This window comes from Nuphar pumila, chromosome 5 (assembly GCF_984573655.1).
Source record: "Nuphar pumila chromosome 5, dmNupPumi1.hap1.1, whole genome shotgun sequence".
Lineage (NCBI taxonomy): Eukaryota > Viridiplantae > Streptophyta > Magnoliopsida > Nymphaeales > Nymphaeaceae > Nuphar > Nuphar pumila.
Window position 1 is genome coordinate 640,398 of NC_143253.1, and position 26,848 is coordinate 667,245.

At 38.9% G+C, this 26,848-nt stretch overlaps 1 protein-coding gene and 1 non-coding gene across 2 annotated transcripts in view; one reads left to right on the forward strand and one right to left on the reverse strand.

Annotated features, from left to right (window-relative positions):
• The window catches only part of LOC149836385 (uncharacterized), a 53,486-nt gene that overhangs the window by 24,698 nt on the left and 1,940 nt on the right, over positions 1 to 26,848 (forward strand). The window lies entirely within an intron of this gene.
• Positions 1,127 to 1,320, reverse strand: LOC149836386 (U2 spliceosomal RNA). The gene has a single exon (XR_016432283.1). It is a non-coding gene; the product is annotated as a U2 spliceosomal RNA (small nuclear RNA).

Genomic DNA, 26,848 nt, shown 5'->3' on the forward strand with positions numbered 1-26,848 from the left:
GAATACTTGAGGCACTTTACTAGTGTGAATAAGAAGAATTAAATAGAGTTATTGGACATCGCTCAGTTCTATTACAATATTCAAAAGAGCGAATCATCAGGGCATAATCCATTCAAAATTGTGATAGGGTAACAACTACAAATGTTGCACTCTATAGCGGCTCAAGGTCAGGGAAAAATGCCCTTTGCATACCATTTTGTCAAGAACTGACATGACCAAACTGAGTTGGCAAGGGCATTTCTATATAAAGTTGCTAAGTGGATGAAGAAGTGGGCAGATCAAAATCGCCGACCTGCTGAATTTCGAGTTGGAGATAAGGTGTTGGTAAAATTATACCCCAAAAGAACAACTATCTTTTGAGGACATCATTGAGGACATCATCGAGGACTCATTCGAAAGTATGATGGACCCTTTGTCATCACCTAGAGGATCGAGAAATTGGCATACAAGCTAGATCTCCCCGCCAGCTTTCAGGTCCACCCCGTCTTTCATGTCTGCAATTTGAAGCCCTTCAATGAAGATGAAGAAGATCCTAGCCACAATCTATCTCAACAAGCTCCCATCCCTCAACGAGCTTCATCATCAACTCGAGCCTCAACCTCTAAAGAAGTTGAGTTTATCATGGATCACGTCAACAACTATTTTAGAGAAGTGAAAAAGTGTCTTGTGAAGTGGAAAGGATTACTAGAGAGTGATGTTAGTTGGGAGACCCCACGCAACATCCGCCAGTTTCAATAGTTAATTGAAGAATGCCACCAGCAGATAGCGTCGAACGCGGTGCCAGTTTAAGCGGGGAAGCATGTTCCAGCCGACCATGTTTTCACCTTTTTCTCTTAATGTAAATACCTCTTTGGCACTTTATAGTGCTTATAAATGGCCTCTGGCCTAAGATCCTCCATGTACTACAATGGTAACGGGTCCCTCCCCCCTCTCTATCTCTTTGTAAATCTTCAAGCAATTATAAGAAGTTGTTATCTCTCTGTGTGTGATTGTGCGCGCTTGCAAGACTGTGCATGTGCACCCTTGTGTGGGGTGCTTGTGTGTTGGCATCCTTGACTCATAAGGCTGACCTGCTCGAGATCGCCAAGTGCCACACGATGCTTCCAAAATAAGCCCATGACAAGTAGAGAGGTGAGCCAGGCCCATGCAGTAGTGCAATGTATGGGTGATGCTCGAGGGACCCAGGAGCAAGCTACTGGTGGCCCCTCACCCACAAGAAATTTAATTTAATATCGTGTGATCACATGGACCACGTATCAGATATTAAACTGATAAGAACATATACTACACTTGATCTTAGCCAAAACGTCGAGAAAGTATGTTTTTCTATGCTGACATCAACCCCTTTTTATAGCCTACTCACTACCCCGACATCGAATTGCCTCATCGATATGGTACTAAGTATATTATTTCCTCCCCAAAAGGAAGAACATCTACGTTCACTAAATAGCTGTCAACTGACCAACACCGAACCTAATTAGCAGGTGGGCCAGCTCACACTATTGCTCTAATATTGGAGAGCTTTGGTTGCAAGAATAGTTGCCCAATGAGCTCCAAAATAATCCAGCAATTTCTCGTGAGGTGGTATGGTGTTGCACACGAAGTCTCGGAGAGCCTTGCATCGTGTCAGTGGTATGAGACTTGGTGCGGAAGAGGTGTGTGCATGCCACAGAGTGTGTCCAGTGCCTAGGTTCGACACTGGGTTGTGCAAGGGGCATGACATATGTACGGGTGTGGTGAGAGCCTTGCAGCATGCCAGTTGTATGAGACTTGGTGAGGAAGAGGTGTGTGCATTCCACAGAGTGTGTCCAGTGCCTAGGTTTGACACTGGGCTGTGCAAGGGGCATGACATATGCACGGGTGTGGTGCAACGTAGATGCGACAACGGGTGCTCGAATGCGTGTGAAGTATGGTGGAATTGCCCTAAGAGTGATGGATTGGCTAACTACGACATGCATGGGGCAGCTGGGGCAGCCCCATAGCAAGCAGGCCCAAAGTGGGTATGCCCGTATGTGCAGCCCCAGCGGCAGATGTATATAAAAAAAACTGTAAACCCTTACCTGCATTGGCTCTGTTGGCTATTCGATTGTTGTCGTTGGGAAGGTGCTGGTGAGATGGTCGTCGTTGTCGGCAGCCTCGCCGGTCCCGTCCACTGGAATGGGTGAGGAGGCGTTAACACGCCCGTCCATGGCTTTCAGTTTATGAGAAAACTAAAAGCCCTTCGGTTTTCTCAGAAATTGAAAGGCCATCAGGCCCTTTTTTGTGCTGACCCAAGTCGGATCGGGTATATCGACCCAGTGGCAAGCCTGATCCAAACTCATTTTGGGTGGATCAGGTTTGCATCACATTATGGATCAGGCCCGATCCACGTACCGAATCCATTATGAAACCAGCTGGATCGGGTCAGGACCCGATCCATTGGACGAGACCGAACCCAGACTCATTTTAGATATCGGGTCTAGATCTAACACACTCCATAATCCATGGATCAGGATCCGACCTAAATTTTTATGGATTAGGTCTGGGTTTAGATCGGGCCAGTTCATGGATCCGACCCATGTCCTATTTGGACCAGGTTCGGATATGGATCGTGTTATGGATCCGGATCTTACCTGGATCCTATTTAGACAAGATCATGGATTTGGATCGGGTCTGGATCATTGGATCTGACATGAGACCGGGTCATACATGGGTTTGGATCTAGACTAGATATGATATGAGATCCATTAGTATTGGATCTAGATCCGAATTGAATCAGATCATGTCCAAAATACGGTCTATGTACTATTTAAACCCATTTAAAATTGAATTGGTTATGTGACTAATACGAGAAGTTTCAAAACCGGTTCAGAGCCACTTTTGACTAGTTTCTATCAGTTTTTCACCGGTTCCTGAATGTAGAAATCCTGTTTTCATGAATCTATGAAAGAACGTGGATTTTCTCATTTGATTTTAGGGGTTTATGAACTTTTGTATATGTTTCAGATCAGTTTGACTGTTCAAAAACCGTTTCAGGCCCTTTGTTGGCCGTTTTAGACCTCTTCATAGCAGTTTTAGACAGGTTTCAGCTTGTGAACCCCAGGTTTTACCTATAAGAGTCTGTCTTTGTCATTTTTTCATACTTTATACGTGTTTATTGTTAAGGAAGCATGACTTATGCATGCATTTTATGTTATTTAAGTTACGCATAACATTTTAAGCTTGAATTATGACTAAATTCATGAAATTTGTGATGTGTTCTCATCAAAATTTATTTATGCATATAAGTTGAAGCACGAATTTGTATTTTTTGATGATATAATATATGTTTCGTCATGAATATACATGAATTGTTATGTGTGCATGGGCATGCTCCATAATAGAAATATGTTTGCAGCAAAAGATCTCTATTAACTGAATCATGAAATCACCAAAGTAATCTGAGTTCTATTGATTAAAGATTCTTTGAACCGTGTTAAGATTTGGTATTATGATTATGTGTTACTTTATGAAACAATGATCATATCCAAAGGTAGGTCATTGTTTTTCAAATTCACATAGGGTGTAATAGTAGATATATATACCAACCTATGAAGCATGTTCGTACCCAAAGGTATAGTACTGAATTACCTTATGGTACATGATCTGCTAGTTTCATCAATTGAAGTCAATTTCTTATGAATTGAAGAGATGAAGCAACTATGAATATTATCGTTTTCACCAAAGTGAAACGATAATGACTCAATTATGCTTGACTCAGAAAAGGTAAATAATAAAGGAATGCAATTTTTACCTTTTCAACATGAGTCTTGTTTGAGCAATAATAAGTTCTTTTCTTTTCATTCATTATTGTATTAGGTTCTTTCATCATTGATGATTCTAGTAACATCCCCTTGTTAGACGGATCTAATTTCTCAGATTGGAAAGAAATAATATTATTCACTCTCGATTATATGAACCTAGATTTGACCCTTAGGATTGACGAACCTTCCACTCTTACAAAGTAGAGTATAGCCAAACAGAAGACTACCTCTGAGAAGTGGGAGAGCTCAAATATACTTAGCCTGTTGATTTTGGAATCTCGAGTGGCTAAAAACATTCGAGGCATCGTCCCTCACTGCAGGATAGTGAAGGAATTTCTGAGAGCCATTGAGACTCAATTCATCAGTTCTAATAAGGCTAGGGTCAATACATTGATATCTAAATTGGTGTCTATAAAATATTCTGGGGAAAGTCATATCCGACAACACATCTTGGGAATAAGAAACATTGCATCCCAGCTGAATGACATGAATTTTGCCATTTCTGACTCCTTTTTTGTCCATCTAATTATGACCTCGTTGCCTAGTGAATATAGACCCTTTAAGATCTCCTACAACACGCATAACAATGAGTGGTCATTTAATAACCTCTTGACCAAGTGTGCTAAACAGGAAGAAAGAATGAAGGGTGAAAGGGTGTCGAGTGCACATATGGCATCTCATAAGAAAAAGCATAGGCAATGGGAAAAGAAAAATTCTTTCAAAAAGAACAAGAAGAAAACCTCTTGGGAGAGTTCAAACTCTCAGGTAAAAGCCAAATCCCAGTCAAGAGGTTCTTCTATAAGGCATTTCTTCTGCAATAAGAAGAGACATAAGGTATACAACCTGAAGCATAAGAAATGACTCAAGAATAAATGTAATAAGTCATTTGTTTCTTATGAGTGCAATTTAATCAATGTTCCACTACATAGTTGTTAGATTGATTCTGGTGTCACAGTGCATATTGCCAACTCTTTGCAAGCATTTTTGAACAAAAGAAAAACAATAGAGTATAAAAAACATCTTCTCAAGAAATAAGATGCGTTCATATGTCAAAAATGTTGGGACCTGCAGAGTTTTGTTGGAGTTAGAATTCATTTTGGATTTAGTCGATATATTTTATGTTTTATCCTATAGTCGGAACCTTATTTTGATTTCAAAACTTGATAAGTTTATTTTTTTTTTAATTTGAAAACTTCAAGCTTATTATTGTTAAAAATTCTATTCTTATAGGTTTTGCATATGTGTGTAATGGTTTGTATCATTTGAAAATTAAATTCTAAATTTGGGAATCTCACTCCGTTGAAAACACTATGATTAACATGATTGACATTAAACATGGCCTAAAGGAGGATCAATCATATTTGCTTTGGCATTGATGGTTAGGACATATATCAAAAGAGAGAGTCCAAAGACTTGTAAAAGAAGAAATTCTTGGATCCCTTGATTTCACAAATATAAAATCATGTGTTGATTGCATAAAGGCTAAGCAGTCTAACATATATAAGAAAGATGTCAGACGTAGTAATGAAAAATTGGAGATCATGCATACAGATATTTGTAAGCCTTTTTTCTATGTTATACAAAAAAAAATATTTTGTCACATTTATAGATGATTACTCATGGTATATGTATCTCTACTTATTATTTAATGAAAAATCAAGTCTTTTAGATTTTTAAGGACTTCAAGAAAGAAGTAGAGAAACAAATCGGTAAAGTTATTAAAGTGGTTAGGTCTGATAGAGGTAATGAATAGTATGATCGTTTTACTGAGATAAAACAAAAGGAAGAGTCATTAGTGTAGTTTTTAAAAGAAAAATATATTGTACCTTAATATACCATGCCTGGTAGTGCTTACTAGAATGATGTAGCTGAAAGAAGAAATCGTACGCTTAAAGAAATAGTTTGAGCGATGTTGAATCACTCAAACCTTCCCTTGACCTTATGGGGTGAAGCTTTTAGAACAATAATGCATATTTTGAATAAGATTCCTACGAAGGTTGTCCAAAAGACTCCTTATGAGTTATAAACTGGTAGAAAACCTTCTTTGTCATATATGCGCATATAGGGATGTCCAGCTAATGCTAAAATAACCTACATATAAAAGTCTTTGATCTTAGGATGACTAGTAGATTTTTTATTGGTTATCCAAAAAGATCAAAGGACTTTAGGTTTTATTGTCCATCTCATACACTACAGATAGTAGAAACAAATAAAACAAGATTTCTTGAAAGTAGTTTTAGTGTGATAGATGCATCTCAAAGTTTTGAATTTGAGAAATTGCAGGATTCAGGTTCCACACCTACGAAGAATAAAAACCTATTTTTTTCTATCATTGTCTCTTTGGATAATGTCAAAGAAAATTCGGTTAATGAACATTAATCTTAAATAAAATAAGTTGTTGGTGAGAATATACAACAACAACATGATGTAGAGGTGCATTTAGAACCACCTGTAGCACCTGTATGAAGATCTACGAGGACTAAGAAATTTGTTATCCATCCCGACTATGTGATGTATTTGCAAGAGCCCAATGATTTCATAGACATTGATGATAATCCATTCACCTTTGCAGAAGCCATGTGAAAGATCAACACATTGGATCAATGCTATGAAAGAAGAGCTTGACTCTATAGCAATCAAGTGGGAGATCTTGTACTTCGACTTGATGGAATAAGACCTGTTGGTTGTAAGTGGGTCGTTAAGACTAAGACAGACCTAAAGGTCAAGTGAAGAGGTATAAGGCTAGGCTCATTGCAAAGGGTTTTACACAGATAGAAGGCATTGATTATAATGAGACTTTTTCTCTTGTCTCAACTAAGAAATCATTGTGGATAATCATTGCCCTCGTAGCTTATTTTGATTTAGAGCTACATCAAATGGATGTGAAAACTACTTTCCTGAATATGGATTTGAAAAAGAAGGTATACATGCAACAACCTCCTGGTTTCAGTGTAGATGATTCAAATAATTTAATTTGCAAATTGAAAAAGTCAATTTATAAACTTAAACAAGCCTCCCGCCAATGGTATAAAAAATTCAATTAGGTAATTCTTAACTTTGGATTCACTGAAAACATTGTTGATCAATGCATATACCTTAAGGCTAGTATGAATAAGTTCATAATTTTGGTTTTATATGTGATGATATTCTTTTTGCAACTAATGATTTGTGCATACTACATGAGACAAAAGATTTTATTTCCTCTCATTTTTACATGAAGGACATGGGTGAGGCCGTATATGTTCTTGAAATTGAGATCCATCGTGATAGAACTAAGGGTATCCTTGGTCTTTCTAAAAAATCATATATCTTTAAGGTTCTTAAAAGATATGGGATGAAAAATTATTTTCCTAATTTGACACTTATTGTGAAAAATGTTAAATTAAGCCTAAAGGACTATCCTCAAGATGAAAATAAAAAGGCTCAGATGACAACTATCACATATGATTCGGTGTTTGGGAGTTTGCGGTATGCGCAAACCTGCACACGATTAGATATCACATTTGTTGTGGGAATACTTGGTAGATATCAGTAAAATTTAGGCATTGCGCACTGGAAGGCAGTTAAAAAGGTCATGCACTATTTGCAATGAACGAAGGATTATATGTTGACCTACAGAAAGGTTGACCACCTAAAAGTTATTGGATACTCTGATGCAGACTTGGGAGGATGTCTCGCCAATAGAAAGTTCACTACTGGATACATCTTCCTACTAGCAGGTGGTGTCGTCTAATGGAGAAGTGAAAAGCAGTCTACAACTGTTGCTCATACCATGGAGGCAGAATTCATTGCTCTATACGAGACTTTATCTCATGTCATTTGGATAAAAAACTTCATTATGGGTATTGGGATTGTGAATTCTATTGTGAGACCATTAAAGATCTTTTGTGATAATGAAGTTATTGTGTCATTCTTAAATAACAAGGGCTCAACCTCATGTCAATACATGGAGTTAAAGTACTTTGTTGTTAAAGAAATGACTGAGAATCATTTAATATGCATTGATACAATCGGTACGAAGAAAATGATTGTGAATCCCCTTCCTAAAGGGCTAGCACCATGATTATATTCTCAACATGTAAAGATAATGGGTCTGTTTGATTCCTTCTGATGTATGACAATACATTATAATTATATGTGATCACATTTGTGAAACTAAATTGATTTCTATGACTTTGTGTATTGTTGATTTTGCATAAATGATCTCTTATTCGGATAATGACAATAATATAATAACAATATTAAAAAACTAATAGAATGGATTAAAGACCAACCTATTTATAAATGTAATCTTAACATACCAAAGCACTAAAAATAAATTATATTGTAGTATATGAAAATATGACATTTCATAAAGAGGTGTTCATCTTCATAACTCATATGATTCATTCTTGTGATACCAGATAGCATGTGAACTCACGTGATAAAACAATTTAAGTCGAGATAATGGTATGAACTTCAATTTTTATATCTTTCTGTGTCAATGGATCAAGTAAAAGAATGATGAACATTTCAAATTGGGTCCAACCCTAACTGTGACCCCGTTTGACACTAACAAAGGCTTTAGAGAGGCATTAGTGAGGAATTAGTGGGGAAGGGGTTACATGAATGTGAAAGGTTTACATTTAATATGGCAAGTGAAGGATTCATATACATGAATGTCATGCATGTAACCCCAAATTTTTCTTTCACTATAAATTGAGGCATAGCAGTTTGATGAGAGCAATCAAGGTATTCTTTTTTCTCATTAGGTTCAGGGTCTTGTTCACCGATGACTTGATGGCTTGGGCTCATCGTAGTCATTGATAGACTGAGGACAACGCTGTTTCACTTGGGCAAACACTTGTCTCATTCATAGCATCTACCGGTACGTATAACTTGCTTTAACATTCCGGTTATGGTTTCACATGAACGCCAACAGTTTTAACATGAGTTATCTAATGTCTTGCGGGGACTGGAGATCATCTTAAAATTACCAAACTGCATTTGATGATGGCATCGTTTTAGAGCCGCTTGAATCTCCTTTATGCGGCTTGAGATATCACCAATCTCAGTCTTAGCCCATGAAATCAGGTTTCTCTTGGTTATATCAAGCCGGGTCGTGAGTACATACATTGGGCTCTCAACTTTTCTTAACAATGCCTTCACAGTCCTCCGTTAGGGTCCAACCTTTGAAGAATTTAAACGAAGTAATAGGACGGGAGATTGGTTTGGAGATCATGATCAAAACCAATATGATCTGACACTAATCTGGGGATGCTCATCCCTTCCGTATTTGGGAACATCTGAGTCCAATGTTCATTTACCAAACATCGGTCAAATCTGCCCACTTTGATTCCCCGCCCCTTTTGTTGATTATGCCAGGTGATAGCCGCATTAGGAATCTGAATCTCTGATAAATTACAATCTTCAATCATCTGGTTAAATCTATCACTGTCAACATGCCCAAAACGGGAGCCAACTCTTTCCAACAGACTTCAATTTGTGTTTGAATCCCCTGACAAGAACCAAGGCTGATCATTCGGATGCCTCCTTAATTGATTCCGCATCTCGATTCGCCTCCCAGCTTCATTTCTCCCTTAGACACTGGTTACCACCACAAATTGATTCTAGGCCTCTACATTTAAAGAGATCATTTGATCAGAGACAAAGAAAACTTCTGCCTTGATTGAGGCTGCATTCCACATGCATATAATCCTACTGGGATCTGAAGCCATCCAATTCCCAGCAACTTCAAAATCCGCAAACTTCCTTTTTAGTTGGGAGTAGCAAACCATACTCACTTTTGATTCGAGAAGAAAAGCAATGTCAACTTTTTAACGCTTCAACACTTCCAGGATCTGCCGGCAGTCCCACCGGCGACCGAGCCCTCTAATGTTCCACCCCCGCATCTCTGTCTTGTTGCTCCCGACGGATCCCCTTGGTGACCGTTTGGATACATGTCAACGACATTATCTCTCCTCGAATCTTTGGAGAGTTCAGAGGGTTCTCTGGTAGCTGAGCCACTGTGGGACCGGTCCAGTGCCAAGAGAGAGATCTCCTCTTGAAGGGCAGCTGCTTCGACTGACCCACCATTTGTTTTTTTAGATTTCCAGTCGGTTTACCCGTGGAAGGGGAGTGATTGGGTCTGGACCAAGTCCTCTTGGAGACGGACGGGTCCAGTCCCTGGGCCAAGCAACTAAGTCGGTTTGGAGGCAAAGGGACAAACATTGAGACTTGGAACCCGGGTGGTACCTCTGGTCCTGTTTCAACCGGATGCTATGGGTCTTGACCAGACCCGATTCCCAAAGAATTAACAGGGGCAAGGAATCAGCATCTTAAACAGTTGTCACTGTTAATAGCTCATCAACTGTTGAAGATAATCATCAACAAAATGCAGTTAGGTGAGCAGCTGTCGATTCACTCTGGAATCCAACTCATCTAATGTAAATCTTTCAGTTTTAACTACTGTAAAAATATGCTGAATATAAGACGATAGCACTAATGAGAATGTGCATCGTTTTTTCTCAATTTGTCAATCTTCTATGTTTTCTATCATGGTATCTGAGCAAAGTCAGTGATTTTGATAGTGCTCGTCTACTATGTCAACACAGTTCCTACAAGGCGTCAATATTGTTTCTGAGCCAACTCTGTTTCTGCCCCAGTTCTTCTTCTGCCTTCCTTAATGGCGTCGGCTCATGTTGCTCAGTGGAACGCAACAGCAAGTCTAGTGTCAATTAAACTTGACAAAAACAATTATCTTCTTTGGAAAAAACAGATTGAATCTGTCATGTTATCACAAGATCTAATGAAGTTCGTTGATGGCTCCTGTCAAGCTCCTCCTCAAAAGGAAAATAATCATGAAGATATTAATCCTGCCTATGTTAAGTGGCGTAGGTATGATCAACTTGCCTTAAGCTAGATTAAAACAACTGTTTCTGAACAGGTGTTAGGGCAGATTCTTCATGTTCAAACTGCTCGAGAAGCATGGACTGAACTTGCCAAATCGTATGGATCTCAGTCTCCCCTTCGTGTACTTCTGCTAAAGAAGGAACTGGGTTTTATCAAGAAAGAATCTATTGATTTGGTTATATACCTGGATCGTGTCAAAACACTGTCCAACACTCTCTCTGCGGCAGGACAACCGGTATCTCAATCCGATTTGGTTCAGATCACCTTAAATGGTCTTTCGATTGAATACGAAAGCTTTGTGACGTCTGTCACCACCAATGCTATAGTTCAAGATCTTACATTTTCTACCTTATATGATCTCTTACTGAACCAAGAAAAAAGGGTGCAGATTATGAAGCCAAAGCCCATTCAAGAAAGTGAATCTTCCCATGTTGTCTTTGTAGCCTACAGAGGTCGCGGACGCGGTATGTATCATGGGGGTCGTGGAAAATTTCACAATCAAGGTCAGTTCTCTCCAAACAACTCAAACACTCCAAACCTAAATAACAATAGCTTTGATGAAACTTCAAAAGCTAAGCCGGTTACTGTATGTCAATATTGTGGCCGAAAGGGCCATACCGCCAAATTTTGTTGGGATATTCCTAAAGCCTTCTCGGCAGTGACTCTTGAAGAAGCTAAGGATGAAACATGGTATCCGGATACTGGAGCTACAAATCACGTTACAATGAATGGTTCGCAGTTATCTAACCAACAACCCTATCAAGGAGGAGAAGGTATCATAGTCGGTAATGGTAGTTGTGTTCCTATTTCTTCTGTTGGAAACATGATTATTAAATCCAGTTCTTCTGTTTTTAAACTGAACCGAGTTTTGCATGCTCCAACTATTATAAAAAATTTACTATTTGTTGGACAGTTCACAGTGGACAACAATTGCTCTTTTGAATTTAATCCTTTTGGATTCTCTGTCAAGGATTTACAGACCGGTCAAACAACACTTCAGGGAATACAGACACAAACAAGGCTATATCAAATTAAATCGCAAAGCAAGGAGGTGTTTTTGGTAGATAAAAGCCAGAATGGAGCATCATATGGAGTCTGACATCAAAGGTTAGGACACACACATAAGAAAGCAGTCGAAATTATTCATTCTCAAAGTCTTATTAGGTTGAACAATAAGGATGGTGGAGTCTGTGAAGGATGTCTTTTTGGCAAAGCTCACAAGCTACCTTTCAAGGCAGTTGGTCACAAAACAACGCGGCCTTTGGAGTTACTTCATGGAGACGTCTGGGGTCCATCTCCCTGTGAGTCTAGAGAAGGATTAAGTTACTATTTCCTGTTAGTAGATGATTACTCTCATTTTGTTTGGAATTTTCCAATTAAACATAAGTCAGATGTCTATGAACGATTTATGGATTTCAAGTCTATTATTGAAAATCAAGTTCAGAAAAAAATTCTAACTCTTCAAACTGATAATGGTGGTGAATTTACTAGTGATCGGCTTGAAAATTTTCTTGTCAAACATGGGATCATCCATCGTTTTTCCTGCCCCCATACTCCCCAACAAAACGGGTTAGTAGAAAGGAAGCACCGACATGTTGTTGAAATGTGATTATCCATGCTTCATGCGGCCAACATGCAATATAGTTTTTGGGTGGATGTTTTTAGAATGGTTGTATACATCATTAACAGATTACCCAGTAAACATGAACCTCATAGGACACCATTTAAACTTATTTTTCATCAGAAACCAAATTATTCTCATCTTAGAATTTTTGGTTCAACTTGTTATCCTGTTCTGACAGACTATGTCTCTCATAAGTTGAAACCCAAAACTAAAGCATGTGTGCTAATTGGGTATGGCGTCAAACAAAAAGGGTACCTCTGTTTCGATCCCAAGGATCGGAAAGTCTATATCAGTCAACATGTATTTTTTGATGAATCCAAACTCGGCTCTTTACAAGAAAACATTAAGCAGGTCTGTCCCAGTCGGTGGGGACTTGTTCTACCTCTCCTAAACCCTGAATCAGGGGCAAACCTTGATCACATTCAGAATTCAGACCAACAATTGCCGTTGGATTCTGATCCCATGATCGTTAATCAAGAACCAACCACCCTTCACAATCAGCCAAATGAGTTTTTAGAAAATGCTCAATCTGGGAATGAAGTTGGAATGCCAATTCTGCCTAGTCCTCCACCATTGACACACACTCATCATATGGTCACAAGGTCCATGGCAGGAACATTGAAACCGAGAGCATTTACTGTGACTTCAACAAACTCCAAATTTAGGGAACCTCTAAACTATCAGGAAACAGTTCAATCTAGTGAATGGTGTTCCACAATGGAAAAAGAATATCAGGCTCTCCAAAAAAATAACACCTGACAACTTGTACCAAGACAAATGCACTACAATGTGATTGGGTCGAAATGGGTGTACAAGGTCAAAATGAATCCAGATGGGTCCATTTCTAGGCACAAGGCTCGGCTCATAGCTAAAGGATATCTTCAGGAGGAAGGCATCGATTTCTCAAAAACCTTCAACCCTGTCATAAAACCTACCTCAATTCGCATATTGTTGTCTCTAGCAAGTCACTACAAGTGGGAAATCAGACAGCTAGACTTTGATAATGCCTTTCTCAATGGAGACCTAACTGAAGATGTCTATATGAAGCAACCAGAAGGGTATGAGAATTCAGACTTTCTGAACCATGTGTGCAAGTTAAGGAAAGCTATCTATGGGTTGAAACAGGCACCACATGCTTGGTACATGAAGCTAAGTTAGTTTCTTCAAAGTCAAGGCTTTCAAATCTCATTATCAGATCCATCTTTGTTTATTTCTAAAGATTTTCGAACCTATATACTAGTCTATGTCGATGATATTCTTGTTACAGGACATTCCACTGTGATGATGGAAAAAGTAATCATAGCACTCAAAACCTCATTTTCCATCAAAGACATGGGACGATTGTCCTACTTCTTAGGCATGGAAGTAACATATGACAACGATTCTATATATCTCAGTCAACAAAACTATATGTTGAATCTTCTTCAACGCACATGCATGGAACGGGCCAAGCCCTCATCAACACCAATGGACTCGTCTATAAAGCTACAAAAAGAAGGAACTCCTTTTGGGGATGAATCAAAGTATAGAAGCGTGGTAGGTGCCCTTCAATATGCCAATTTTACTCGACCTGATATTTCCTTCTCCGTAAACAAGGTATGTCAGTATATGCATCAACCTACGCAAGAGCATTGGAAGGCAGTCAAACGAATTCTAAGATATATTCAAGGCACTTTGCATTTAGGACTGCAGTTCAAATCAAGTTCAGATCCACTATCTGCAAGCCTTTGCAGATGCAGATTGGGCAGGATGTGTAGATGATAAAAAATCGACAGGCGGATGTGTTGTATTTCTGGGTAATAATCCTATCTCTTGGTATGCCAGGAAACAAAGAACTGTTGCACTGTCCAATACTGAAGTTGAGTACAAGTCTCTCGCCGGAGGAGCAGCCGAGCTACTTTGGACTCAAACGCTACTTAAAGAACTTGGTTTCTCAACCAAACGATCCCCTATTTTATGGTGTGACAACATCAGGGCTCTTTACTTGGCATCAAATCCAGTCTTCCATGCTCGTACTAAACATATTGAGGTTGATTTTCATTTTGTTCGTGATCATGTGAACAAAGGCAATATTGAAGTTCAGTTCATTCGTTCCAATGAGCAACTGGCTGATGGTCTTACAAAACCACTCAATGTGACCATGTTTAAACAATTCAGAGGCAATCTAAGCTTGTGTGATACTGTGCTCAGATTGAAGGGGCGTGTTAATAGCTCATCAACGGTTGAAGATAATCATCAACAAAATGCAGTTAAGTGAGCAGCTGTCTAAGGATGCAATCTTATCTTTAACAGAAATTTGTTGACTCTTGATTCACTCTGGAATCCAACTCATCTAATATAAATCTTTCAGTTTTAACTACTTCTGTAAATGTACAGTTACTGCTGTAAAACTGTTCTGTAAAAATATGCTGAATATAAGACGATACCACTAATGAGAATGTACATCGGTTTTTCTCAATTTGTCAATCTTCTATGTTTCCTATCAGTCACCTTGTGGAAATCCACCTCGGGATAAGCGCTCCTTCTCCCACCTTCGTCTGATCGTGCTCGGCCTTCGGGTTTTGCTGCCACTAATTCTGCCGTGAAATCTTAACATGAGTCCAACATTTAGATTCCAGTGGTGGCGGCTCCACTTGATTTGAGCAATTCTCCCAATTGTGGCCTATGGATCCACATAGGAGGCAGATGCGGATCGACCTTTCGTAGACAACCTTCTGCAGAAGAGATTTCCCCTTTTCAATCTCAATAGTAAATGTGGGTTTTGGGAGAAAATCCAAAGGGATTTCCATTCGAACACGAGCAAATTGATACCGCTTTCGTAGCTTGGTGTACGAATCAATCCCCGCATATTGGTCCCCCCAAGCGCTGAAGCTATTTTTTTAAAAATTTCTTCAGTCCAGAGTTCTGGAGGCAGATTGGGAAGTTGAAACCACAAAGGAAGGGTTGTGTGCATTTGCAGTCGAAAAGGATCGCCTGATTTCCATTTATTGGTTACTAGCATTTTCCCAGCTACTCGCCATGCACCCCGCCGCAAAATGATGTGGAGTTGCTCCTCGGATTGAGCCATGATCAAGAACAAACCATCCTTCAGCGTTGAGAGTTTCGGACCAGGCATAAGAGGCCATTGAGACGACAATGCTTCGAACATGAACCGATAAGAGAGGAACCAATCATTGAGCCCTCCGGGAAATCCAGCAATCACTATCCACATGTACGGCTCTAACAGCTTCGCATAGCAACTCACCAGGATAACTATTTTCAGGGAGTTGATCCCTTCCTCCACCCTGCTTGCAGATAAAGGATCTGCAACCGACCCAATGGAGCCTTCCACTATTTTAGCCCAAGACGTCCCACCTCTTGGATTTTTTGGTTGAGGGGCATCCGCGGTGTCTGACACCTCCATCGGGGAAGTGTCCTGAGTGGCATCCAAGGGGGCCCATCCTCCTGGGTCATGGCCACTATCCACTGAGTCATCTGCATCTCCTTCATCTTTGAGCGCTTTCACTGTCACTGCCACCGTCACCATCTTCCCAGCAAATATCGAAGAGACAAGCCCAATGTTGTTCCCACCGAAGAACTTCTTCCCTTGAAGAGAGGACTCCAGTATCTTCAGGTTTGCCTTGGCTTCCTCTTGAGCTTCTCCCTCGCTCCAACATGCCATCCATGCCAAACCCTCTTGAGATGACGATAAGACTCATCCTCCGTTAAGGTTCATTAGGAAAGTGTATATCGTGTATATCTATTTTTTAGTATAGTTGTTGTAACAATCATTATTGGTTTCCTGCTGCCTGCTCATTTTCCGCTTTACTGCTGTCGTGAGGTCCTACTTAGCGGCTTCTCTGTGATCAGCATTTGATCTTGTTCTCAGGCCAGAAACTAAATTGCTTTTGCAGTTCATTTTTCTCTGCTTCCTTGGGTTTGCATGGCTGAAACTTATCCTGCTACCTCAATCCCACCTTCTGAATATGCAAGTCCCTTCTCCTTGCATCATTCTAATACTTAAAGAGATTGTTTTTGTATCTCAACCCCTTGATGGGGACAATTATGATTTCTAGTGCCAAAAATAAAATCGGGTTCATAGATGATTATGTCTCGAAACTTAAAAGTGAATCTACAGATTATCCTAAACAAGTGAGATATAACAACATGATATTATCATGCTTGCTAAATTTGATATCCTGAGACTTGGCTAATAGTATCATCTACGCTACCACAACCCATGAAGTATGGTATGATCCACATGAAAGTTTTTTGCAAAGTATTGCTCCTCGCACATATCAAATCCAATGTGCCATAGTCTAACTTTGTCAAGATATCATGTTTGTTGCTGCATGTTTTTCTAAACTCAAAGGGTTTTTGGATGAATTATCATCCTACAATTTCTTACCCACCTAAATACATGACGCGATTAAACAATTGAAGAAACAACAAGAATGAGAGAGTTTTTTAGTTCCTTATGGATCTTAATGATTCGTACGATAATGCTTCAGGCCAAATTCTTCTCAAGGACCCCTTGCCTCCTGTTGCTAAAGTTTATGCTCTTGTTATACAAGATGAGCGAAGTAGGGAAGCTGGTGTTGTTCTTGTGGCAACTTTCAATAAGTCTGCACTTTATTATAATGAATGTAGATTCCATGATGAATGCCATTCAACTAAATCAGAACAGGAACAAAGGCACACGACGTGATCAACCCATCTACTCTCATGGTGAGATTGTTGGCCATGTGAAAGAAAAATGCTTTACGCTTAACATATATTGTTGTGTTATCTCAAGAAAATGAGGTAAATGGTAGTGTGGATGAGATTGTCGCACTCACCTAAAGTGAGCACAACCAGCTCATTACATTCATCAAAGGCAAGCTTTCAACAACAAATTTTGTTGATCTTTCTTTTCATTCTCCTTCTCATGATTCTTGGATCATTGATTCAGGCACTAGTGATCATATAGTTTCTTCTTCAAGTTTGTTTGACAAATATAAAATTTTTAATATTCATATTAAATTTTTAAATGGGTCATCCGTTGGAGCATCTCTTTAAGGCTCGATAAAATTTCAAAAGGCATCTCTTTAAAAAGTGTGTTATGCGTTATGTATTACAACTTTTAAATTCAACCTATATTGCCAATCCCTGTACCTATGTGTGAATCTTTCACTAAGCAAGAATCTGAAAACCATCAAACTCATGTGCCTATACTTGATAGCACTAATCTTGAAGATGAAAATCAGCCTTATTTCCTTGGTTCCCCCATTACCGATTGTAATACTAGATCTGTTAGGGAAAAGGATTGTCTGTCATAGTAAAGAGAATTTTAGTATACAACCACTTAATCCAAGTTTGATTCAATTATCACTTTGAGTAAAGGAACAAAAGGTATATGATTTTTCTTAATAAATTGCACATCCTTCAAAAAATTCTTACATTCTCATCAAATTTTTTTGTTGGCCATATATGTGATAGATGAACCCACGTCATTTCAACAAGCTGTTAAAGAAGCTTGTTGGTGTAATGCCATGAATGCAAAAATACAAGCTCTAAAAGAGAACAACAACTGGTTCGTCACTTCCCTACCAGAAGGAGTGAAACCTGTAAGGTGTAAACGAATATACAAGGTAAAATATAAGTCTGATGGGTCCATTGAATGTTACAAGGCCAGTCTAGTGGTAAAGGGTTACTCCCAACAAGAAGGTCTAGATTATCATCAGATGTTCGCCATTGTGGCTAAATTAGTCTCTGTCATATGTCTTCTTGTCATAGCCGCAATAAAAAATTGGACACTCCATCAGATGAACATTCACAATATTTTTTTGCACAGAGATCTTGATGAAGATGTCTACGTAGAATTGCCTTCAGGGATTGCCAAACAGGGGCAAAATTCAGTTTGCAAACTGAACAAGTCATTGTACAGACTCAAGCAAGCTCCTAGAATTTAGTTTTCAAAGTTCTCCACTACACTTGTTCAATATGGTTTTTCATAAAAAGTACAACACAAGAAAAACTAGAAAATTCATTGGATGGCTAAAGTAGTTCAACCATCCACCGCACAGACGACTATCTCAGTTCAGCCGTCCAACCCTGGATGGCTATCTCAATTCAGTTGTCCAGCCAATCCAACATTTGCCTTGTCTCTTTCAGACGACTATCTCAGTTTTGTTGTCCATCCTTAGGTAGCTATTTCGATTCAACCGTCCAATCTATCCGACATTCGATTTATCATGTTTCCAGAGGACGATCAAACTTGTTTAGTCATCCATCTCGAGACGGACAAACCAATTTAGTCATTCAATCCGTTCGACCAAAAGAGACACATTCACCTCATCTCCAACCACTTTTGCACGTTTTCAAGAGAATATTCACCCCTCGATAAACTTTCTATTAGAGAGGACTCCTCCCAATTAACCTCATCTTTTATTCGGGATGAGTACAAATCTATTGGACCATATTTGAACCCAAAAATTTCCATGATTTAGATCCATTTTGAACGCCTACAAATAGGGATCCGCCCCTGTGATCGGGGAGGAAGGAAGACGTTCGAGTGCTGGCACTGAGAAGAACGAACGCAAGACCGCTAAAACTCGTCTCTTTGATCTTTCTCACTTGCATGAAGGTTTTGCCGGAACAACTGCAAAAAACCCTCACTTTCCTGTGAAAGTGTTGTTGAACGGATGAAAAGGATAAAAAATACTCTAAAGCCTAAAATGAACCACATGTCTGAGAAATGTGTATATGTTTATCTATTTTTTCTTTCCTTTTTTATTTTTTTATATTATTATTTTAGTTAATTATATTAGTTTAGAGCAGATTCTTACATGTTTCGTTTGTTTATTTGCATTATTCGCTGAGTTATGATAAAGAATCAAAAGGCGTACTTCAGCTTTACCTTCCCTTTGGTGAAGGACAATCAAATTTTGAAGGACGTCCCCAAATCATTTTAAAAAGGGATTTTTTATTTAAAAGATAAGCTTCTAAATTTATTTATCAACAATTTTTGGCGATCACGACGAGACCCTGTTTTCCTTTAAAATTTCATAGCTAAACCTGCATTTTGGTCTCTATTTTTTTCTCGTTATGTTGAATGGTTAAAGCAGGTTTAGCCATCTACCCTATTCTTTTCGTAGACTTGGCAGTCTGAGGGCCTGTCTGTATTCCTACATTTTTCTCTCTTTCTATAATATTATTGTCTTATATGTATGACTAAATTTGGTTTAGCCATCTAACTTGCTTTTTCTGCATACTTGGTTGTTCGAGGCCCTGTCTGTGTATTGTTTGCTCACCATTTACTCTGTTATCTCTGACAGGTTTGGCTGTCCAACCATACTCTGTTTCTGACAAGTGTGGTCATCCAGTCAGACATTGTTTGTAACAGATTTGGTCGTTCGACTGAAATCTGCCTTTATCCCCTTTTCTGTTTTTGCATATTAGTCGTCTAGGTCTTGCAAATCCTTTTTGCATACTTGATTGTCTTGGCTCTGCAAGTTTCCTACAGAGTTGGTCATCCAGGCCGTGTAGCTCATCGCTCTTTGGTCATTCATGGCCTTTTTCTATTTTAGCCCTCTGGGCCAGTTTGGCCTTCTAGCTCTATTTAGCCGTTTGGCCTAGTTTGGTCGTCTGGGTAGGTTTGGCCATCTGGCTATGTTTCGCAGTCCAGGACCAATTATCTTGAGCCTTGATTTCATGTAGTTTATTTTTATTTCAAATATAGATATCTTTGCAATAGGATCATGCATAAATATTAGGTTTAAGTTTTTATCACATTTGTATAAACCATTGCTAGAGAAATTGCATGATATTTAGAAATTAGGAAAACATAACCTCAAGCAATTTTAGAATATTGTATGAAAACCTTGTTTTTTCAATTTCGTGCTTTATGTTTTTTTCTATTCTCTCTTTTAGGATTAAAACCCTCTTTTTGTTTTAGATTTTTAACTTTCTCTTGTCCTACAATTTGGATCTTCGGATCCCCCCACTCGTACCTTTAAGTTGTTAGCTTGGGTATATTGGCAGCGGTATCATTCGGAGCCGAAACATTCATACTAGTGCTCTTAGGTTGTTAGCTTGAATACATCAGGTATTGAATTTAGAAGGTAACCCTTATCCTAGAACCTAAAGAAACCTCACAGATCCGTGGAGTGCTTTTCGAGGAGACTTAGGATACCCGTCTGGTTGCAAAAATTTCTCTTTACTTGTTTGGGCTTATTTGAATCACTTGTTTGGGGTATCATGAATACCCGATGTCGGACCAAGAAGATCAATCCCATATCTATTTCGTAGGAACCACCTTAGAAAAATCTAACTTATGGGATGTCATCCCATATGTTTAGACCCATGCGCGGATGTCATATCAGATGTTGTCAAATGCCGCCTACGATATGGATCCGAATGAAGAGACCCACACTGATGTCTCTAGAGAGCTCAAATATGCTTGAAGAAAAGGAAATGGTCTAGTACAGTTGAAGTCCAGCTCTCGTTGGTACTCCTGAGTTCTTCGTAACATTCCTCCAACAAATTACGAGATTGATGACTCCAGCATAGATGAGTGAGTCAAGAGACGAATCCACAAAACTTTTTATGTCAAACCCCTAACCAAGGAGAGCGATGAGCTAGCACAGATGAGACATCACATAAGAAAATTAGAGAATGATAAGGAAATTGTAGGAAAGAGAAAAGTACCAACATGACCAAGTGGAGTTGGAAGAAAGAAAGGATAGGCACACCTGGAAACAAGAGTATTAGGGTGAATCCCAAGTGTCAGACCCAGAGAGGAGAACTCATATACACTGGATGACCCGTCCAGGACATACTAGATCCTCTGAATCAGGCATGAAGATCAAGTCCATGGAGGACATAGTCCAGAATCTCAGCACCAGAATGAGATACGTGAACATGGACCAAATAGAATATTTCATGAAGGACTTCTTACCCAAAAGATGGGATGAAGAATATTTTGATACTCCTCCAAAATTCTTTTAAGTTCGGTGGAAAATGTGATCCGAGAACCCACCTAGCATTATTTATGGAGACCATGGCTAAATATCGGAACAACGATAAGAAGCTAATCAACTGGTTCCCCAAGAGTCTGAAATGGGAGGGTATTAGACTGGTTCGTCACTCTCAACCTACAGGACATCAGAGAATTCAAACAAGTTATCAACCTGTTCATGAAAAGGTTCATGTTCCATGTTGAAGCTTTGCCCACTATTAGTTAACTGTATGACCTAAAGCAGAAGAAGGACGAAGGTGCCCATGAATTTATTAACAGATGCAGGTCCATGTTTAGCAAGATGGAGTCGATCTCGGGCTCCCATGCCTTAGTCATTATAATAGACAACTCTCTAAACTCTTAAAAAGCCTGATGAGTATGGCTCAAGTAGAAACGTATGTTGAGCTCATTAAGAAGGTTACCGCCTTCGAGGTAGTCATTAAAAGAGGGGTATATGATGGATTTATGAAAAAACGGTAAGGACAACACAACTAGCAAGAGGTCAGAACCATTCAAAGCCCAAGTCAATATCGTCTAAACCTCTAGACAAGGTCAATAATAGGCCCATCAAGGCCAAAAGCAGGGTCACCAAGACCAAAGGCAGGGCCACCAGGGCTAAGGGGAGGTAACCAGAGAGGTGCCCCCAACAAACAGAACTGAAAGGAAGGTGGATACAGTGGAATTCTGAAGTGGACCAGGGACAAGAGGTTCAAACCAGCCCGATCACAGGTTTTGGATCTGCTACTGCACGATGGTCTGATTAAATTGCCTGAGATATTAGACCCCACACAAATGGAGGGTAAGCACCTGTCTAAGTATTGTCGGTTTCACAGAGTATTGGGTCATGATATTGAAGAATGTGTCATCCTTGTGCATATCATTCAGGACCATATTAAGAGTAGTGAGTTATTGGTTGATGAGGAACCACAGAACCAGAGCAACAATGACCTGAGCATTTTCCAAGAGCACTTTCCAAATCATAATATGGAAGAGGAGGTTCAGACTTGTGAATAAACAAAGAATTGGCTCTTAGAAAAGGTTATAAATCAAGGACCACCAGCCAACTCAATGATATGCATTCCTCAAGCCCTCGTATGCAATGTCACTTCTTATCAACTATCAATAGCTCAACAAGTCGGCAAGGATGCATGAAAGTACAAAGAAGACATACTCTAGAGAAACAAGAAATTTCAAGAGTGTTCCTTCAAATAAGTGTGATTCGTCTTGACCCTCTAGACAATAATCACACCAAGGTTCTCCTTCTAACGTCCATTACGAAAAGTGATGACCTCCCTATACTATCTTCATGATCCAAAACTAAGAGGCAGATTGACATACCAGTAGTTCAGCTGAAAAAGGAAACAACTCCATCATCAAAAGTAGTCGTAAATGTAAAATCATCCAATTGGGGCTAAGTATCAGTGATTGACCTTTCCGAAAGGCCCAAGGCTTTTAAAAACATGAGCAGGCTAGATGACTCTCACCTTAAGAGTCATTCCTTATACCAGCATGTGCAAAAATATGAAAATGGATGAAAAATCACCTTACACATGAGGTACTAATTTTTTTAGAGTATGGGAAAAAATCAACAAGGCATAAGAGAGCCTCTCCCAGTAGTGCCAAAAGCAAGGACCCAAGGTTTAGGTTACAAAGGACCTGAACAAAAAGTGCAAAAGAGAAAAACTCACATGGGTCCTAAATAATCATTTCACAAAGGGGTCGATCATCATCAGCTCAGTGGAGAGTCTAGTTGCATATGCGAACACTGAATTAACACTTCCTCTGCATGAACTTAGCTTGGGCTCATGAAGATCCAACAATAAATTGGGTTCTTCTACCTCTCATTCTGAAAAAGACCAGCATACTCAAAACAAGGTTATCATGAGTAAGGGCAGAACTGCAATGATATGGAGGAGGAAAGATATTCTGCATGAATTGTGATCCAACTACCCCAAGTAAACCTTCAAAACATGGATTCTATGAAATAGTCTATTGAAAAAAAAATATAAAAAAATAGAAAAGTTTTAAAAATCCAAAAAAATAAAATAAGCCAAAAAAAATTCAAAAAGATTTTTCTTTCTAGGGTCTAAGCCATCCTCTTCGTTGTAGGAGCATACTATTCCTATTGACAAGATTAAGAAAGCTTTTGTCAAACCCTTTTCTTCTAGTTTTTTAAACCATTTCTAATAATGTCTTTTTATCAAAATCATGTGAGAGCACATCAAAGGAGTCTAAACCTATCTAGAACCCAAAGATAAGGTATTGTAAAGTCATCCAAAGTCCAATCTCTTAGCCAAGAATGAACCCTTATCAGCCAAGCATATACATACCAAACCAGCCTGACTTCGTTCGATGAGACCCAAGTGGTCTTGGAATCCAGGTTTACCTCTGGACACTGGCCCGACGTCGTCCAACAAGACCACAAATGGTCTTGACACTCCAATTGTCCTCGAGTTGATCTGACCTTGTTTGGCAAAACCTAGAATAGTCTTGGCAATCCAATTCACCTTGACTCTAACAATCATAGGAGGATGATAGAGCTTCATCATGAGGCTTGACATATAAATGAAAGATTATTAAAGGTCAGGGATCTTCTCTCAAAATAGATTCAACTCTTATCAAAATGGTTTTCTCTTCAAGTGCATTCCTGCACACGAGAGTCTACCGCATAAGACATCCAAGTCTTAGGAGAAGATAAAAAAGTGACATAGTGAGGATAAAGTATTTTCATCTAATAATTCTGGCCCATGAGTCTATAAGGATGAATTATGAGAGTACAAGATTATCAACAATACATAAATATAAAGCCTTTTGAAGCTCACATAGGTTACCAATTGTTTAAGAAAAAAGTAGGGTGGTGAATACTTTCGATGTTGATTTGCCTTATAGGTCAGTCCCTAGAGAGGCATTTCCTTCTATCTCAATAGAAAAACATTGAAAAAGCATGCACAAAAAAGTATAGTGCATTTAATCCAATACTTATCCTTAAGACCATGACGTGGTGGCAGACTCTGATCATAAAATAGCCTTTAGTTTAAGGATTGAAAACAAAAATGTGTGCTAGGAGAAAGCTAATACTTACCTCTGAAACTTATGACAAGGAGGCAGACTCCGATCAAGTATTTTTTGAGGCTGAGGTTGGATAAATAGAGGCATCCCTCCTAGATTGAGTAGTTATTAGGCCCATGATTGTAGAGTCTCAGTTCAAGGGATGACAAAAGTAAAGAAGAAACTCCTTATGGGATAAAAGTTGATGCTAAAAAGGGACTTACCTAGGGGCTGAATCTGTACTTGAGAGTATTCTCACCTGAACTCTAGTCTTTCAAGGTTGATGCCTTAGTGAGAACCTTTGGAAATAGTAAAAATGTTTGAGACTTAATTCCGCATTCCTATAACTAGTCTCTTGAAACTTAGGCAGAATTAAAGGAGAAAATTTTCGGTGAATCTAAGTGTCACTGTCTTATACTAACTTAAGACGAGAAAGGCCCAAAGTGCGAGAACCTTGAATGCATGAATTCGTTTAGTAGGAAGGATTCCAAAAACTTTGAAAAAAAGGGTGCAAGGGGATCATAGACTATAAAATATCAAACATTCATTTTTATCATTCACCAATCACATTAGAAAACCTAAATTAGGAAAAAGCATACAACATACATCATGTCTCTTAGGCATACATAAAGGTCTAGGATCCTAAGACTGGGGAGTGAGCTGAGAATATGACAAAACAACAACATTTTAGCCATTCAATAGTTTTTGGCAAAAGTTGGATCACATTTCTTTTTCCAAAAGTCATGGGGGCAGATCCTCCTAGGATGCTGCCATCTTGCCACACTGGCATGTTTCCCAAAACTGGTCTGACCTCATTCAGAGAGACCAAGCACGATCTCCGAAAACTCATTTTTTGGATTTTTCCACTGGCCCAATATCATTTGGAGAGATCACAAATAGTCTCTGCAGTCCAGTTTTCTCTATTTTTAGAATGTTGGCCCACCTTATTTAGTGAGACCAAATCGGTCTCTACAATCCTGTAGTTTTCAAAATTGGTTGAGGGTGTTTGTCTTTATCGAGTAATGACAAAGAGAGTCATATGTAAACACCCATTTTTTCTCAAGATGCTTAAAATACTAATGTCTTTAGAAGAATTAAGCTGCATGTTGGAGTTCACAAAGAGGACAACATGAGAAAATCCAGAAAAACCGTTGGATGACTAAAGTAGTTCAACCATCCACCGCACAAATGACTATCTCAGTTCAGTCCTCTAACCTTGAACGACTATCTCAGTTCAACTGTCTCACCCTTAATGGCTATCTCAGTTCAGTTGTCCAGTCGATCCAACATTTGCCTTGTCTCTTTCAGACGACTATCTCAGTTCAGTCGTCTTTCCCTATGCAACTATCTCAGTTCAACCATCCAATCTATTTGACATTTGGTTTACCCTGTCTCCAGAGGACGACCAAACTTGTTTAGTCATCAATCTCGAGACAAACAAATCAGTTTAGTCATCCAATCCGTTCGAGCAAAAGAGACATATTCACCTCATCTCCAACCACTTTTGCATATTTTTGAGGAAATATTCTTTCCCAGATAAACTTTCTCTCGAAGAGGACTCCTCCCAATTAACCTCATCTCTTATTTAGGATGAGTAGAAATCCATTTGGATCATATCCAAACCTGAAAAATCTCACGATTTGAATTCGTTCTGAATGCCTATAAATAGGGGCTTGCCCCTATGATCGGGGAGGAAGGAAGATGTCCGAGCGTTGGCACTTAGAAGAATGAACGCAAGACCGTCAAAACCGGTCTCTTCGATCTTCCTCACTTGCGAGGAGGTTCTGTCGAAACAACTGTAGAAAAGCCCCACTTTCCTGCAGAAGTGTTGCTGAACAGACAAAAAGGACAAAGAAAACTCTAAAGCCTAAAACAGACCTCAGGTCCAAAAAAGGTACGTCTGTTTATCTATTTCTCCTTTACTTTCTTTTATTTATTTAGTTAATTTTATTAGTTTAAAGCAGATTCTTACATGTGTCTTTTTGTTCAATTGCATTATTTGTTGTGTGAGTTACGCTAAGGAATCAAAAGACATGCTTCGACTTTACCTTCCCTTTGACGAAGGATGATTGAAGTTCAAACAGTGTCCCCAAATCATTTTAAAAAGTATTTTTTTATTTAAAAAGTAAGCTTCCAAATTTATTTATCAACACCTTTATAAGATATTCATATCCAAACTTATTTTATTCAAAATATTGTTTACTTCAAAAAATCACAGTGGTGTATACAACAAAGAAAATAATTACATAAATTAAATAAATAATTACATACATTAAATATCACATGCTTTATGAGCATTTGATAGGAGGAGACCCTACCTTGGAGTATGTGTCGAAAGAGACAAAAAATTCTCAAAATATCTCAGAAGAATTCTCATCCAAAAATAAAAATACAAATCTTTGACAATCCTTATGCATGCATAATTACGTCGACCGAGTGCAGAGTCAAACTGAACCAGACTGAACTAAGGCTCAACCAAACCAAGGTGGTGCTTGGTTTTGATGAAACCGAGTTGAGTGACGGGTG